This window comes from Agelaius tricolor, unplaced genomic scaffold (assembly GCF_023055355.1).
Source record: "Agelaius tricolor isolate 1412-34295 unplaced genomic scaffold, bAgeTri1.0.p SCAF_2, whole genome shotgun sequence".
Classification (NCBI taxonomy): Eukaryota; Metazoa; Chordata; class Aves; order Passeriformes; family Icteridae; genus Agelaius; species Agelaius tricolor.
The window spans coordinates 69,693,350-69,711,895 of NW_027269262.1; the positions used below are offsets into that span (position 1 = coordinate 69,693,350).

An 18,546-nucleotide genomic window follows, 5' to 3' on the forward strand; every position below is an offset into this window, starting at 1 on the left:
GAGCTAGGACAGATGCTGTGCACTGGACATACATACTTGGCAAGGCTGGGGCCAGGGGCCTATGACAGGTCCATTAGAGGGCTCCTCTTACTGCTTTTTGTCCCCTCCCTTCAATCTTTGCTTGGAGGCTGATGGAAAAATATAGAGTATGGTTGGTTTTTCTTTGGAGGGCTCCATTGCTACTCACAGGAGCAAATACTGCTACCAGAAGCATGCAGTTTCTTTGGGGGAAGGGTGGGCATCTTATAGAGGACAAGAGGCTGGATCTTGGTATTGGGGATGAATTACATACAAAACAGGGAATCACATATAGAGGGCTTGAAAACAAGAAAATGTTTCCTTTACTGCAAGATTCACCAGGTGGGCTCAAGGTACTTGAAAAGAGATCTTTAACAGGTCTTCAGAACACATCTTCTTGGCCTGAACAAGAGACTGGTTGATTGAATGAGAGATTTATAGGAACTTTGGTTTTTTTGATGTGCATTTCCAAAGTTCATGCTAAATTGTGGCACATTAATGTATATAGACATGGCTGATCTCAGACAAAGCATAATCTAAAAAAGCAGGGTATATCCAACGAAGTCAAATAAAAAGTAAGTATCAAAAAAAGAGGGAATAGTCTTGTTTTGCAACTCTGCTCTGTGTTCCAGCAAACATCATATTCTTTGGGGTTTGAAAGTACTGATTGACAATTATATCAGATTTAATCAATCTAGCACATTTAAAAAGACTTCTTTTGCAGGTACATACTCTATTTTTTCATGTTTTGATATCCTTAATTTCATTCTTGTAATCTGGTTTTCATGTCCGATACATATAGGAAGTAACAACAAGTTTGAAAACCTGAGATACTGAGTCCATTACAAACACATATTTTCTGTTTGCATGCTCTGTGCAAAGGGGCCTGTTCTCCCCACATATAGGTGCCTATGACACTGAAACCATAAAAGCCAACCTCTTCCAGGAAAGTAAATGTACAAAAAATGCAATATCCTCTGATTGAGTTCATGTTTCAGAAAAGCTTCCACAGTCAGTGGAGTTTTAATATCCCAGCACATCAGTCTGCAGTCAACTCCAAGCATATGGGCCATGGGCTGAAGCTAAAGCTCAAGCTAAAGCCAGAGCAGCAGCATGGTCTGCACCATCACAAGGCCATGAATGAGGAAAGATGGCAAATTATGCGTGCAAAAAGAATGTGTTACATTCATTCATTCCCTCTCCTTACAGCTGAGTAATTTCCACAAGCATCATGCAATAGCTCTGGTTGCTCTAGCCACAGGCAGTACATGTCCTGCCCACACCTTCCTGCATCAGACACATAAGTGAATCAAATACAAGTTCATTAATCAGCCATTATTCCTTCTGCACAGTTTTGACAAGCTTCTGAGAACTACTAATCAGAAAACATCTTCATTTTCACAGCAAGGTCAAAGTTCCACCTTTTATTTAATCATGTAACCCAAATAAATTCACCAGAACATTTTTACATAAGATTGTGAATGCACATACACATATCTGCAACTAGAATAATGGAGCTGACTTCCTATTATCCCTGTTGAATTTAGTGAGACATTTACCTTACTGTACATTTCAAAGAAAAAAAACAAACATTTTTTTTGACACAAGAAACTTAAATTATTGAGGTTTTTTATTTCTAAGAATTAGAACTTTCATACCCATTTTTAAAATCCCATGAAGGAATATACATTTTGGAATTCATACGTGATTTTACTCAACAGCAAAGTTAGTGTCCCTTTCCATGAGAACCAATGTAAAAATAAATTTTCTTCTATATATACACAGTTACTGCTAGAGAATTAATTTTTTATCTCTGAAATGCAACAAATGCTGAGCCAGCTGAAAAATAAAAAGAAAATGAAAATTGAGTTATCAGTATTAAATTGACATCCTGTTTTCTTTAGCAATCAAAAAACTCTGCAATAATAAATCCATCACAGTGTTCCTTGATCTATATTAACAGACCATTACAATTGTTGTAAGCTGACTCTTCAGCAGACCAAGCTGAAATCTGCTTTTGCAAGCCCATACTGAATGATTTCCCATTTTTTTAAGGATAAAGTATGTTTAGGCACAATTTGCAGAACACTAAAACTGACTGTAATATTTGAAAATAGCCATAAAGCACAGTTCAATTTTTTAATGAGACAGGTAACATTATCTTCTGTCAGCCAAAAAGGCCCTTGATTTTAAAGACAGCCACTACACCTTGCAATTTTACAGAAGAGAAATGTGCATCCCTCCTACCCATTTACAATGAATGATAAATGACATGCAAATCTCTGAAGTTTCTCACACAGTTCTCCTTTTTAAGTTAAAACAAATCAAATTATCTTTGAAAAAAATTTAAATTCTCCCTATCCTACAGTGGAAAACTACCACAAAATATTGTGTTGTTCTGTTTCTTTTTCCCTTTAGAAACAAGAAGGCCATTCCTCTGAGTCCAGCATGATGTAACATATTATTTCTGTGAGCCGTGAGCCTTTTGAGTGCAGCAGTTTCCTTTTAACCACTTATGTGCTGCCAGCAGTGGCCCAGCAGCTGCAGGCAAGGCATGAAGAGCTGACACTGAAGTACTGGGTGCCTCCTGCTCAGCCACCCTCCAGCCAGCCCTTCCTTCTCCTGGGCATAGGGAAGGGACCAGCCACCAATTTAGGGCACTGGGATGCACATTGGAGGGGATGGGTACAAGGTAGCTGAGATGAAGAAGCCCTCGGGGAGTGTGAGGGGAGGAGTGGGACACAACATGAATGCTCTAGTTCTGACTGGTCCCTTGCTCACTAAAACAAAACAGTGAGTATTCACATACTACTTGCAGAGTGTCTTACTTGTATACTGACCAAATTTGTATTTGAATTACGGATTTTGGATTTGAATTATGCTCAGATTCTTGCACAGCTGATCTGAAATAATTTTTGCCATATGCATGTGCCTTGATTCTCACTGACTTACTTTGCCTTCTGGAGGCAAGCAGACAGCACCAGAACACACTTATTCCTAACTAGGATTTACCAGCCTATACCAGAAGCAAAGAGTACATCTTGGAAAAGATGTAGTCATATGGAAATTTAGAAGAATTATATATGATCATGAAATCATAGAATCATAGAATATTCTGAGTTGTAAGGGACCCACAAGGATCATAGAGTCCAACTCTTAGTCCTGCACAGGAGAGCCCCAAGAGTCACCATGTGCAAACACATGGTCACAGACTGTGCAAACACTTCTTGAACTCTGTCAGGCTTGGTGCTGTGGTCACTTATTTGGGGAGCCTGTTCCAGTGCCCAGCCACCCTCTGGGAGAAGAACCTTTTCCTGATATCCAGCCTCAACCTCCACTGGCTCAGCTCCATGCCATTTCCATGAGTCCTGTCACTGGTCATGAGAGTGAAGTATTGGTACCTGCTCCTCCTCTTCCCCTCGTGAGGAAGTTGTAGACTGTGATGAGATCTTTTATCAGTTTCCTCTTCTCTAGGCTGAACAGACCAAGTGACCTCAGCTTCTTCTCATACAGCTTCCCCTCAAGGCCCTTCACCATCTTTCTTGCCTTCCCTTGGACACTCTGCAATCGTTCATATTGTGTCACCCAAAACTGCCCCCAGAACTCAAGGTGAGATTGTCCCAGAGCAGAGCAGGACAATCCCTCCCTTGCCTGGCTGGTGATGCTGTGCCTGATGCCCCCCAGGACACTCTTGGCCCTCCTGGCTGCCAGGGCACTGCTGGCTCATGTTCAACTTGCCATCAAACAGGACCCCCAGGTCCCTTTCCATGGCACTGCTTTTCCAGTGTCTCGTTCTGTCTGTCCGTACATCCAAGGCTGCCCCATCCCAGGAGCAGAATCTGGCACTGTTCCTTGTTGAAATTCATACACAAGGTGATTGCCCAGTCCTCTGTTTTGTCCAGGTCACTCTGCAAAGACTCTAATTGAATCCTTAAGTGTTCTTCCCTTTTTTGGTCAGAGCCTATGTTACCTGAAGGCACTTCATATGGTGATCCACATTTTTTTTCTGCTAAGTTATTTTGCCTTCATGTACCTGTTTATTTCCAGAGTGGAAAATGTGGTAACTCCTTCTGATAACTAACTCTCTGTGCCTTTCACAAAACACTATTTTCAGGGGCTTTTTTCTGCATGAATTTTGAAGATAAGAGTTTAAAATATAAATGCATACACATAAACATATATCTCTCCAATATATTCTGAATTACTGATGTGGAGCAACATGATTCTCCTAAAATAACAATGCCTCTGATGAAGTACAGCAAAGCAGTATACTTAAAATCACAGACAAGTAATTTTAAGTCAGGAAGCATCAGGAATAACCTGGCATGACATCAGAGAAAGAAGCATGCTATGAGGGAGAGTTCAAACCCTGGAAATATGAAAGGAAAATCATATTCTTATTCAGCATTCATGTGTCTTCAGGGTTTAACCACAGTGCATGTCAGTACTACTGCTGCTGCTACAATTTAGGAGAAGTGAGAAATCAAAACAACTTAATCTAAATTAGGTGAACATCAGTTATGAACAAATACAAAACCATAATGCAAAAAACTCAGTGTAAAAATAGCTGATGTCATCTGCATGGGCAGAAATCTGCCATTATTCATGCTCAAAACAGGGAACAATTACAGTGGATGGCAACCAGCACCCTAGAAGCAGAATCCCTGCTCTGAGTGCCTTATGCCTCAGGAGAGCCACAACACTGACACCTGTCAGCTGGTATTTCAGGTTGTACCTATGAGGAAGCAAAGGCTCAAATGGGGAATGCTCACAGCAAGAAATAATGACTGACTGGAGAGGCTGTTTGTGTGCAGAGTCACTAGCAAGGCTGTGAGGATCCCCAGCCACATCTCCTGGAGCTGCCCCACCACCAGGTCCCCAAAGGGGGTCAGCAGTGATTGAAAATATGGGTATTTCAATACACATATGAGGTGAGGAATGGGATAAGAGATCTGTGGCTGGAGCTGCTGAAGAAAAGGAATCTGCCCAGCAAATAGAGATAGCAGTAAGGCAGAAGTTTTAAAGAGACTTTAAGGTAGTCTTCCATGAAATGTCTGTATTATTTGAGAAATTGAGAATATACATATGCTACCTGCTGGGACTCTGCCTGACAGCCAGCTATATCTACAGATGACTTCCTGTAGAAATATCTACTCTGTGAAGTCTGAGGAGCTAGATGAGATCAGTACTACACAATAACTCGTTCACTATTAATAAAACTTCCAACTTAGTGTAAACCAATTTCATTTATCCTGAAAATCAGTCTTGCATTATGCAGGAAGAAAAACAGAGTTTTACGTTGTTGCTGCGGCCAATAAAAATACTGAAATCTGCATTAAGCCAGCTCTCTAATAGTACTAAACCATCAAGAAAACAAAGTTCAATGATTAAAAAGAGAAATAATTTCCCATTTTCTGTCTTTTTTATATGAAAGACCTGATCAATGGAAAATAATGAACAGAAACACCTTCTAGCCAAGAAGCTGCTCCCACCATCTGGGAGGCAGCAGGGGCAGCCCCACATCAGACACTCAGCTCCTTTGCTGCTCATTTCCATGTGTTTCAGGGAAACAGGTTTGGCATGAAGTACAAAGTGAAAGGCAGAGCCTCTCACCTTTCATCCAAACAGTGACCTCGGGGGGAAATCCCTGCATTTCCCTGCAGTGACAATGCATCAGGTCTTCCAGCACAGAGTATGGAGGAAATCCTTTTGTGCATTCATGTAAATGGGTTGCTATAGGTATTCACTCTCTGCTGGTTGTATTAAAATTTCAAGGTGATCAGAATCTGAGTATAATAAACACCCTGAAATAGTTGCTTAATTGAACTAAATTTCTCTCAACCAGACTTAATCCTGGATGAAAATCAGGAATAATGAAAAATAAGACCTATAACAAGTAAACACTCCAAATGCAAGTACTAGTACAGCTCATGAAATCAAGGCTAGAGATCTCTTTTCCAAATGAAATATGTTATTTTTCTTTGACCATCTAACAGTCAGTCACACTAGCTGTAAGCAAACCCAGACACATTAATTGGACAAATAAACAAGATCCAGCTCTTCTCTTTTGTTTTTCCTGCAAATTCTATGTTTATTTCTCCTTGCAGAAATGCACTATTCCAGCATCATAGAAAATACTGTGAATTGATTCCAAGCACTGGTATGGTCATATAAAGACCTTTCTGCACCTTAGGTCATCAAAGTCTTGGCCTCTGGAGCAGGGATTTCAGACCCCTGAAGACACAGCAGTGCAGAAGACCTCCAGAGTGACCCAGGGCTCAGTGCCAAGGGCCTCCAGGGTGTGAGGCACTGTGCCTTCCTCCCAGTCTGACCTGGCACACACAGGTGCATTGATGTGCAAAGATACACTTTGGATTTAACATACACTTTTGGCCAACCTGTTTGCAAGATGCATGGTGACAGAAACAGATTCAGTAATGAGGGCTCTCTGTCCCAAATTGACTGTCATCAAATATGGGTGCAGAAGATTTCAATCAGTAGTTATTAAGAAACACATTAAAGAGGGAGAGGAAAAGAGAAAGAACAAAGCAGGCTTATCTCCTGAATCATGAAAGGAACAAATCCACAAATGCTGACAAATTTCTTCTAATTAGTCTTTAGTAAACATCTGCTGCCTCATTAAAAAAAAAAGAATAAAGAAAAAAAAAACCAACAAAAGAATTCAACAAACAGCCCCCCAAAATACACATTCTGCTTAGTAATAAATCTGTGTTATCTGCCATAGACTTTCATGAGGGCAGAAAACTGCTCTCTTCAGAAGTTACCAAGGTTAGTTATCTAGAAATTTATCATTACTTCTTTGAAGTTCACATGAAAAAGATGCTAGAAGGTCCTAAAAGGATATAATCTATATTTTACCATTAGTGACTATAGAGGGTTTGTGACACATTCTTGATCTCACTCTAATCAATGGCATACTCATTCACTTTGATAGGCATAAGATGAAACTCTAAAGTTGAAATCCTATTTTCCTGAAATCAACAAAATTTTCTATCCATTTTGCTGGGTTCAGGATTTCAACCTGAAGTTTTGAAGAGAACAGAAAATATTCACTCCTCTGTAGAGGCCTAACATGTTGTCTGTGTGCCTAAAATCCCCCTAAATGTGGTCTGAAGGCTCTGTATAGTACTTGCATATCTCATCTGAATAATGGCAAAGTTGACCCCAGAAAGTAATAGAGCATTTCTGGCATATTTTAAAATTTGAAAGTCTATAAAAGAAATACAAGTTTTCTTTTTTTTCCAAGCAAGACTGCATACCCTGTGTGTGCACCCAGTTAGCATTCTACACTCATATTTAGCCCTGTGTTGAATGGCAAAATCTGTTTCCTACTTACACTCCAGTACCATTTACAGACATTGTGGTATCAGATGCATGGATTACACAAGTGCTATCCTGTTTCCCTTGTTTATAGGGTGGAAGTTTCTCTTCACTTAAGAAAAAAAAAGGTAGGAAAATACTCCTTTTATAACCAGCTGTCTAGACTACCTGCATTATAAATAGACCAAAATATTCTCTTCCATATGTATTTCTGATTCTTATTTAATTAGGTAGGAAGAACCCTGAAGATTTAGTGTTCAAATTTAGTGTTCTTGTACACTTCAGACTCAGCCTGAATTAACATGTAAGAAATGTCAGGGGATTCACTGGCCAACACTAAAATGCTGCATCTATCCCATTTGCACAGCTCCCACTGCCTTGAATGAGCTGGTCAATTTGATCCCTGTTTGCTGGCTTAGCATTTTATCCTCAAAAAAGAACCCCACCTGTGGGAACCCAGAACATCCCTCTGGCTGTCCAGGACAGCCAGGACCCCTGCCAGGGAGCACAGAAGCCCTGGCACAGAGCCCAAAACACCTGTGGTTTTGATTATGACCCATGGAACAAACTACCAACCTTATATGAAGATCAACAAGCCACAACAGTTTAGGTAGAATATCAGTGAAGTTATCACGGGGGGGAAAAGTAGATTTTGGGGTTTTTGGTATGGGGGTTCAGGAGGCAAGATGGGGGGAACTGTTCAGCCTTTCTCCTTCTTCTTCTTGGCCTCCATCTTCTGCTGTGATGTTGGCACTTTTAGATTGGTTTAGGGTAGAATCTCACTGTCTAACATAAGTGAAGGGTATTGGAAAGTAATTGTAAACATTGTATACGTAGTTTTTAGTGTAAAGACATAACACTGCCCCGGGGGCAGGCAGAGTGCCTCTGACTGTCCTACTGGATGGACCTCGGTAGGGCAGGAGAAAATTTTTTATAGATAAGATACAATAAACAACCTTGAGACCAAGAAATGAATAGCCCTGACTCCTTCTTCAAGCGCCAGGCTGGGAAAAGGGACTTTCAAACTCTTCTCGGGGTCACTCTGACCAGCTAGAGATCCCGACACCCACCTATCTCTAGAGCGTCTTCTCTAGTCTAATTTAGATCAGGAGTAGCCTCTGGAAGTGACTCCAAAGCATCCACTGCTGTCCCTTCATTCAGTGATGCAGTCACCTTGCCAGAGGATGCATTCAGTTTCCCAGGCACTGCCCTTGGTAGCCCCAGGCTGGGTGTACCCAGTCATGCCTCAGCATCTGGGGGCTTGCATGTGGCTGCTGCTCCCACTGAGGGGAGCCTGACTGGTCTAGATCCTCCCTCCTGAAGATGGGTGTGCATTTGTTCATTTCCAGTCCCCAGGGATCTCCCTGATCTGCATGGACTTTCAAAGAGACAGAGAGAGGCCTTACAACTGGCCAACTCCCCAACACCTTCAGAAGCATCATGGATTCATGTAAACTCTAGTACAAACTTCATATTTAATTAAGGAACTGTCTTTATAATTTTGACCTTACAGATAGGACTTTTAAAGCATTACATTGTGGATTTACATACAGACAAAGAAAATCTAGTTATATTCTTACTTTGTTAAGAATACCAAAAAATGTAAGGCATATATATAAACCTGTTCTAACAGTAGCTTCAGTTTATCAGCAGCATTCTGGCCCCCTGGAGTATAAGGTCTCCTCAGTTTCCTATTCAACTCTTCCACCTTTTTTTCTTTGCTCTTCCTGTCATTAATTTTGTTTGTGTCTCTCTCAAAAATTGGGGATTTTCTTCCATATTCCTTATGACACCTCAACCACACCTAGTAATATTACAAGCTATATGCCTACGCTCAGGAAGGCTAAGATAAGCTTTCATTACAACATATTTTTGTAATTAACCTTTTGTAACCATGTAGAAAACAAGGCAAGAACAAGGCAAGAAAAGCTCTTGCTCAACTCTTCCATTCTTAAATAAGAAATAAGCAATTTTCCTTGTTAAGGAATGGTATTCAATTCTAAACAAACTTTTTGTGGTAATAGATTTCACAGTACTAGTGCTGCACTCACCTAGTCCTGGCACGTGGGACATCCAGGCAATGGTACTACAGACATTCTTAACCCATGAACTTTACATAAATGGGCACCCCTCAATGTTGCTGCAATTTTTACTTCATGCACTTTAACTATATAAATGGAAAGCCCTTTGTTTTATTTATAAAATACTTCAAAGAAACAATGCAGAATCTGTCACGCATAGAATTGGCGGACACCAATTCATCTGAAGCATGGCAATGGGCTTGACTTCAAAACGTCCTGGTACCAGGGAGAGGACAGAGCCTGAATGAGTGACACATTGCAGGGAAGTCCCAGATGACAGTCAAAAGGAACCACAAACTCAGTATTGCTCAGGAATCAGTTCAGCTCCTCCCCAACCCAGGGCTGACACAGACCTAGGGCTCACACAGGTTAACTGAAAAGATCCCGAACCTGCTGGGCTGGATGGACCATGTAGACATGAAAAAATCTTAACAAGAGATGGTCTCAATGACTGCATCAATCAAAGCTTTGATCTCTTGGATACGTTAGATCTTGTATCTAGGCAGTGGCAGCTCATAAACTGAATGGCTGTGCTAACAGCTCTCATTCAAGCTACAGGAAAGCCAGCTGAACACTTCAGTGGACTGAGACAACAGGACTAAAGAAACTACTGCCTAGGGCAATCCTGCAGTGATAAAACCTTATCGACAAAATAAGGTGATCCTTTCAATATCCCTATCTATCTTATCTGAAAACAAAAAACAAACAAAAACCCAACAACTTTAATTCATTCTCCATTTATCCAGGGAGAATAGAAGTCAACATATCCATTAGCTTCCACTATATCTGAAATTGCCTGAAAAAAATTCACAGAGGAGGCAGCACAGTTCATTAACTCAAGGGCAACGCTGCTTTTGCTGCTTCCAGGATCCATGGACAACCCAACCACTTGAGTTACCCAGGGCAACCATCCTGCACAACCAAGGCAGCTCACAAGCACAATATGCACTGAGTAACATGGGCATACAAATGGCTCTGCAGAGTGTGTTAAATCCAATGGGATTTTCTTTTCTCTACAAGGCCTCCCAGAATCACTGTTTTGCACCAATTTTCTCTGCATGCATGGCTTCATCAGCCCTCTCTCAGGTAGGTCACAGAGAACCGAGCACATCTCTGTACAAGCCAATACAGTCTTCCAGAAATGAGAGCACTGAAAAGTAAAATGAAGGGATGCAAAGTAGTTTGGAGACAGCCAGGCTGTCCTTGACACGGATGACAAGCAGATCCTGCTGCAACCTAAGCAGCTGCACACAGTGCTGCTCTCATGCCTTTGCATCATAGGTCACATGCAAACCTTCCCTTATCCAATTGTCACAGGTCTCTCTCCTCCCCTTCCCATCTCCTGGGAGATAAAAGCAGGCTATTGGAGACAAATCCCCAGCCACTTTCTCAGAGAGACCAAACCAGCTGCATGGATTTTTTTGGGGTCAAGTTATTATTTTTTCCTTCTTTCAGAGCTTGTTACTTTTGCCAGTATTATTTCCTAAAGAAAATCCTACACTTGCTTTAACAGATAGTACTAAAATACTCACCAGTCCTCTGAAAGCTCAAAATCAACCTGGTCCATGAATGCAAGAGAAGGCGTATCAATGAACAATAAAAAACCCCACACAACAACCTAAAAAACAACCCCAAACTCAAATGAATTCAGTTTTTTTCCTAATTTTTCTAATATGTTTTCCTCAGTCAAAAATTAACACCAGCAACATCTAGTTCTATATAGTGAAACTATGATATTCTAAAGCCATATAATTATTACCAGTAGCTAAATTTAAATTTTAAAGTACTACTATTGTATACAGATATTGAAAGACAAAAAGTAATGACAAATTATTTACTATATTTCTAGAAACCTAAGGCATAGATTCATTTAAAATACAGTATAGTATGATTGCTTCCTCTGAATTCTTATACATCCTTATAGACAAAAGGTAATGACAAATTATTTACTATATTTCTAGAAACCTAAGGCATAGATTCATTTAAAATACACTATAGTATGATTGCTTCCTCTGAATTCATATAAAATTGAATGATTAACAGGGTAAAACAAACTTACTTAGCAAAAGAAAAGCTCTGTCACAACATTGTATTTTAGGCACAACACTGTATTTATAAACTCTCCCGAAAACATACTGGAACTGCCAAATCTGTGCTTGACACACAATTCATACAGCTCTGCTGAGAAATGAGTGAAACCAGGCAGTGCTGGGTATGTAGGCGTGCAAATGCCATCTGAAGACATCTTTGTGGAAAAGTGCCATTTTGGTTGTGTAACTGGAGGCCCAGAACTCTCATCAAGGAACAATTCTATTCTCTGCTACTCTGGCAATGATCTGATTAATTCAATCTAGCTGATAGATGTCCTTAGCAATTTTAGTTAGCAAATTGACACCATTGTATTTGCAGGCATGACTTTAATGCTATTTGGGGGCTGTGCCATGTCAAATGGCAGGATTTGTGCCTGACCTATGTCTGAGAAAGTTATCCACATCATATGTCAAGAAGTAAGCTTGCTGAGCACATTGTGCCCTTTAAAATGCTATTCCAGGAAGAAGCAGTCACCACGCAAGTTGTTTCCACGGTTCACTATTGCAATTGCCTGTCCTACATGAACTCCATAGGCTAACAGGAATGATCTCATTTGGAACAAACTCAAAGAGAAAAGCAAGACTGAAATATCTAGCAAGGAATCACTCACACAAAAAAAAAAACCCACAAAACCCCACAAAAATACCTCCACAAACCAAACCAAACCGACCAATCAACCAAAAACACCCCCCACCAAACAAAACCCTGAGATGTTTGTGTGCTATTTTTAAAGGTTAAAAATATTTTCAGACTGCATGGCAGAGTTCTGTGCACTTTCACAGGAGCTTCGAGTCTTTGTGGTTTCTGCAAACACATACATAACTAACATTTTCTTTTCTTTTAAATCATCCTACCATTATTCATCTCTTTTTGTATGCATAGAATTTGCCAATCCCTCTTCATCTCATTTTGTGCCACATAAACTTCCAGTCTGTCACATCTGCAGATTTTCTAGCCATTTAAATATATATCTGAACCCTGAAGGCCCAGCTATGTGCCCTGGGGGCAGAATAAAACCACAGCAAAATATGGTGGGTGCTGAGAAGACACTTTTATCTAGGGAACATGCACATGCCCCATCCTTTGGAAGTGACTGCTCTGAGGGCTTTGAGGGAGAGCTGGAGAGCTCACTCCCTCTGCTCCACAGGCACCAGCAGAGTGCTCTGTACAGCCTGGATGGGTCTTGTTCCAGCTTCATCCAGGCAGGATGGTTCACAAAAAAACCCCCAAAAATACCAAAACAAAGTCCTCAGCAACCTTTCACTTCATATAATCAGTTTGAAGGTGGAACCAGTTTGTGCCTGAATCCCTATACACATTCTAAATGATGCATGTCTTCTAAATTAACATACCATACAGTCATAAACTCATAGCTACTTTATCATTAACCATACAGCAACTGAATATTTAGAAAAAGGAAATAAAAATGTATATTGTGTTGACTTTTGGCCTGTTTTCAAGGTGCTTAAATGGTCCCAGTTTGGGCTGGTTTCATTGCTCCTGATAGCCCTCCAAGGCACAAGCACAAGTTAGGCAACCTTCAGATTGAACTGCAGGTTTTGCTGGCATGAGTAAGCAAAATGCTTCCTTGTGCTACACACGGCTGGTTTGGTACCTGTTCTCTACGACTTGCAGCAGAATTTAAAGGCAATGATGGTATATTAAACTGCAGACTGGAGACCCTGCTTAATTAAATGACAGATAGACTGCCCTGCTGCAGCCTGAGCACATTATCATGCCCTCCTACTAATTAGGTTAAACACCACTCTGGAGAGTCCACTTCATGGGTGAGACTGTTTACGTGCTAATGTTTACTTTATGTTTCTCCACCTTTCAGACTCGATGCCACAGCTGCTACTACAGCAGCCCATCAGTATTAATTGGTATAGTGGTTTATGATACACTTGAACAGTAGAAACCATTCCCATATCACCAGTTCATTTCAGAGGCACAGATCCTGCCCAGCACCACCAGCCTAAATTAGTTCTGAGCTAGTGACCAGAGTGGGAAAGCTGGATATCCTCCTGTTAATTCAATGAGCTCTTACTAGCATAATTGCAGAATATTAGCTCAAATAAGTGTAACATGACTTTTCCTATCAGGTTAAATATATTCTTTTCTTTTCTTTTTAAAAAATTTTATTTTAAAATGTAACATTCAGTGCTCAGTTGGGGAGCTGCTTATATTCTCTACAGAATCACTGAAAAAACATTTGACCCCTCAAGGAGTAAGTACTTCAGTAAATTCAAAATATCATAACACTGAGTTATTATTACACACAAAAAATCATATAGGTCCTGCAGTTTTAATATTTAAAAAGAAAAGTTGTTCTCAAGAGCATGAATGGTTATAATATATGAGTTTGTAAGGTAGTCGCTGTTCATCTTTGACAAAGAAGGACAGATTTGTAACATTTTCCATATATATTCCTCTGGCTGCACCAATAAGATCACCTCATATAAAACATAAACTGTGGTATAAAACATAAAACTTACAGCAAATTCTTTAAATACGCTTCTGTGAAGTACAAAACATTAGATAAATAATAAACAAACTGTAGGAAATCATGAACATCTACAACTTCAGGACATCAAAAACATCAGTTAAAGCTTGTCTAATGGCTCACAAACCAACTAAAGATCTTACTCAACTTGCTACAAAAGAAGAAAAAAGAGCTGAGTTTCCTACTTGCCTCACAGGCAGGCAGATTTGGTAAGTTCATCTGCTACAATAAAGCTTTGTGCAGGGAGGCAAAGGCTGTTGTGGGAGCAGAAGAGACACAATTCTGTACAGGATCCATTTATACCTTAATATCTGTGCTGGATCCCCTTGGCTCAGTTTGTCACTTTATACACAAACCCAAGTATCTACATGCAGGTGTCTTCAGACCAGCCTCCTGAGCTGGGTCTAGCTCCCACAGGGCCAGCTCAAGCCCACCGTGGGCACAATCACCCTCTCCCTGTGCTGTTTATCTCCATGCCTTCCATGCAGCCTCTCAGATGACAAATCTGAGGCTGAAGAAGGGACAATGTGGCTCTCTGGTCCTGACTGTAATGCTCCAAGCACTGGAGGTTCACTAGTGGGGCTCCCAGGTGTCAGAGTAATTAAGAGTTTGACCACTTTGTATTACTCATAAACTGCTAAATGAGATAGGTATTGGGAAGACACCGTGTTCATTAAAGATGCTGTCACTGCTTAATAAAGTAATCTTATCATTAGCTCGAATCAGTCAAAAATTTTAACTCAAAAAAATAAATAATAGGCTTTAACAATGTTGGGGCATCCTCACTATCAAATTTTAGTAAGTGTCTAACATTTGAAATACTTGACATGATGAGGGAAGTAGTTAATTCATTATGTGTTCATTAATAAAATGTTTGGAGCTAAGTTTCCGTTCTTAATTAAAATCTTAAAAGGTTTGAGAACAGAAGATGCAGAAGTATTTCTGTATTTTTTTTAATGAGCCACTTTTCTACATTATATCTCCTGTCTAGATAAATATGAACACAAAATATTTGTGTTATCACTGCTATAGAAGTCACATCATCTATTTACACAATAGACACAGAGCTCATGTCTCACAAGTTGTGCTTTCATACTGACAAGTCTAGAGCAGTAGCTGTAACAGAAGTACTACACATATCTTGAAAAAGTATTTTGCTGCCACATTAATGTCACAGCAGAAGTTAAGAACTCTTAGATTTGATTTCACATAGGCACAGGACAGATGTCTACAGACGGTTTGGGGTGGATGGTTGTGAAACCACAACAGCTGCGCAACTGTGTGCAAGACAGACCTGCAGAGAAGAGGTTTATTTCCTTTGCTGCTATGATTACTTTGTGCACAAACCAGAACATAATTTTTACTCTCTTTTGTGCCTCAAGAAGTTTTACTTCAGTGATCAGGTCCTGATTCACAAAGTTATTAGAAATTCCCACATGGTGCTCTCACTGCATGTTTTTGTTTGAAAAGAGGTGAGTGGTCTCCAGGAAGGACATTTTAGCTCTGCAAACAGCAAAAAAGGCTCCTTTCTAGTTAGCTTCAAAGTAGTTTCACTGAATTCTTTCCTGAGTGTTGTTCAGCTGTTTCAAAGAAAAAACAACACACAAAGTAAACAATTATTAAAAAGCACCCATTTATTAAAAGCCACCATAAGGTGGGGTACAAATGTGGACAGCAGATGTGGACACCATTCGGGAACGACAGTGGTAAATACCTGGAGAAAGCTGAATTAAACATTTCCAATTAAGTTAGCAATTCAAATTTAAAAGGAATTCCAGTTCTTGGGTTGAAGCTGTGAATTCAGTGGGGGTAATTTACAGTTCTACTTTTGGTGCAAGTCTGTTGTGACAGGAAGAGGGGGAACAAACAAACAACTTTTGTCCCACGCAGCACTCTCCTTGGGCAGTGCACTGTGTACACACACATCCTGCCTGGAAGGGAAGAAGCTGCCAGACTCATTTTGCTGCCAGCATAATTCCATACTTGTATTAGAATCTCTGTAATTCCTAACACACCACCTTTAGGCAGGTGAAGCTAATTTCTCCACTACTCCCTACAGCCTCCTGAATGGCACTGTGCAGAAATGATGGGCACATTCTGCTTAAAGCTTTCATGAAGCAAACTCAGAGTCAACTTTATGAACACTGACAGTTTGTGGAGATTTATATCTTCATCTAGGACTCACTCCTGATCATAGTAGGGCAGATCATATTTATTGTACATAAAGAAGTGTACATTTTTGCCTCTGCCCCCAAGTTTTGTGAAGCTTGCTTGTTGTTTTTAAATTATCTGAATTCATAAATTTTACAGAGCTAAATGGAAGGCATTTAATCTAATTTGATAATCAGATTTGTAGGCATTGATGCTTTGAAGTGGTTAACTGGGTAACAGCTAATTTCCCTGTGGGATGAGCAATGCACTAACCTCTCTTCCCTCTGAATGATGGCAGCATATAAATATCTGCTGCATTTGAAAAACTCCTAAATCACTAGCCATTAAGAAACACTAATAACTTGACTGTTTCCATACATAATTTATTGGGAAGAAACTAATGTGGTCTGTATTCAGAGCATGTCTGCAACCCCTGAATCTGTTGAAATTTTTTCCAATTCTGGTGACTTCTGCTAGGATTTCCAGTTGGTGCACACTATCATCTACCAGCACTGCCCTTTACCAGCAAATTTTACTTGTCTGGTTAGGACAGCCTGCCCTCACATATTTGTAGAGTTGTTCACAGGCCAGAAATATGAGCTGGAATCAGGAACAAGGAATGTTATAAGACAGCAGAGCAAATAATCTGCCTTGCAAAGAAACTAATTCACCTGCTGGTATTATCAGCATATGAAAACAAAGAGGATCAGCACTCTTAAAACAGAGAAGAGCTACCCATTTAATTTAGCCCACAGTAAGAGTGACTGAATTTGAATTCCATGGGAGCAGTTCAGTTCCCTTGAACAGGAATTTGTATATACTTCAATACAAAATTTAGAGCATTACATAACTGGAAGAAAGACTCTTGATTTCCTAAGAAACTAATTAATCTCTTTGATTTCAACTGCTTTTCTGGTGAGGTTCTGCTCAGAAAGGTGGTGGCAAATTGCTTGATTCTGCTTGCATCAGTGAAACAAAACCCAGGATAAAACAACGTGATGAACAGAAATCATCTGCATTGAATAGTTTGGGCTGAACCTGTTCCTGTTGTATTGATGGCAGCAGTATTACAACAGTTTGTTGGATTACAGGCTAAACAGACCAAAACCATTCTCTTTATAGGTCACTTAAATACAGCAAGAAAAAAAGTGCATTTAAACCCTCTACCCACCAGCAAATATTGCAGCTGTCTTCAAAGTACCCTTCTACTAAGTTTTTTTTTACTAAGAGAAGTAAGTTTTATAATGTACTTATTTTATATACAACCCTACTTCTTCAAGTGAAGAAGGATTCACTCCAAAATCACAGAAAATATCAGAATGGCATGATGGCATGTAAGGTAAGGGCTCTCATAAACCTCAAGACACCCTAATTCTGCATTATCTGTTTGCTGTGATTTCAAAGAGGGAGGGAGGGAGGGGCAAACATCATCTTCCCCCCCCACCTAAACAAGAAAAGTAATTTCCAAGAGTGGGACGTATCTATGTTTCTTCTATATCCTTGCGCCCCAGGAAAAAACAAGCTCTGGTAGAGGGAATGAATACAAGTATTAAACTGGTTAATGGTTCCACCACCATACATTAACTTAGCAACTTCTAGCATTTCCCTGAGTGGGCTATGCTTTGGGGGCAGCTCGCTTCAAGCAATGAGATCTGATTACACTTTAACCAAAGATCCTGTTTTTATTAACAAACTTGAATACAGCTAAAGAATAAATTATTTCAAATCCTTAATCGTTCTCCATGACTTTGATCAGTTCTTCCTGAACATACTGCAAGGGACTCTGTTTATTCAATTTTGTCTTGCTGTGGTGGTAGGCTGCATGAGAACAGGTTTATGGTGCTAATATGTCTACAGTGTTAACAAGCAACTGACACTAGTTGTCTGTAAAACTCCTCAGAGTTGCAAATGCCTTCTTTTGTTAGTATGAATTTCTCCACCAGGATAGAATCACATTCCTAGGCACTTCTCTACATTAATTACTCTAGCAGGATCATCACAGATATCACAGATAAATGAAATCTGCCCTCAAATAGCATTAATTGATGCTGAACTGTTCAACATCTGCGTGGACAGCATGGATCTGCTGCTGGCACCAAGCTGTGTGGTGTGGTCAGCACACTGGAGGGAAGGGATGCCATACAGAGGGACCTGGACAGGCTTTAGATGTGAGGCCATGCAAACCACATGAAGTTCCACAGAGTGAAGGGCAAGGTTCTACACCAGGGTCACAGCAATCCCAATCCCAGGCACACCCACAGATTAGGCAGAGATGTGATTGAGAGCAGCCCTATGAAGAAAGACTTGGGGGTGATGGTTGATGGTGGAAACCTCAATGTGAGCTGGCAGTATGGCCTCATA

The 18,546-nt window shown here is 40.2% G+C and overlaps 1 protein-coding gene across 10 annotated transcripts in view; it reads right to left on the reverse strand.

Moving 5' to 3' along the window:
- OXR1 (oxidation resistance 1) overlaps window positions 1–18,546 on the reverse strand; it is a 355,200-nt gene that overhangs the window by 101,091 nt on the left and 235,563 nt on the right. The window lies entirely within an intron of this gene.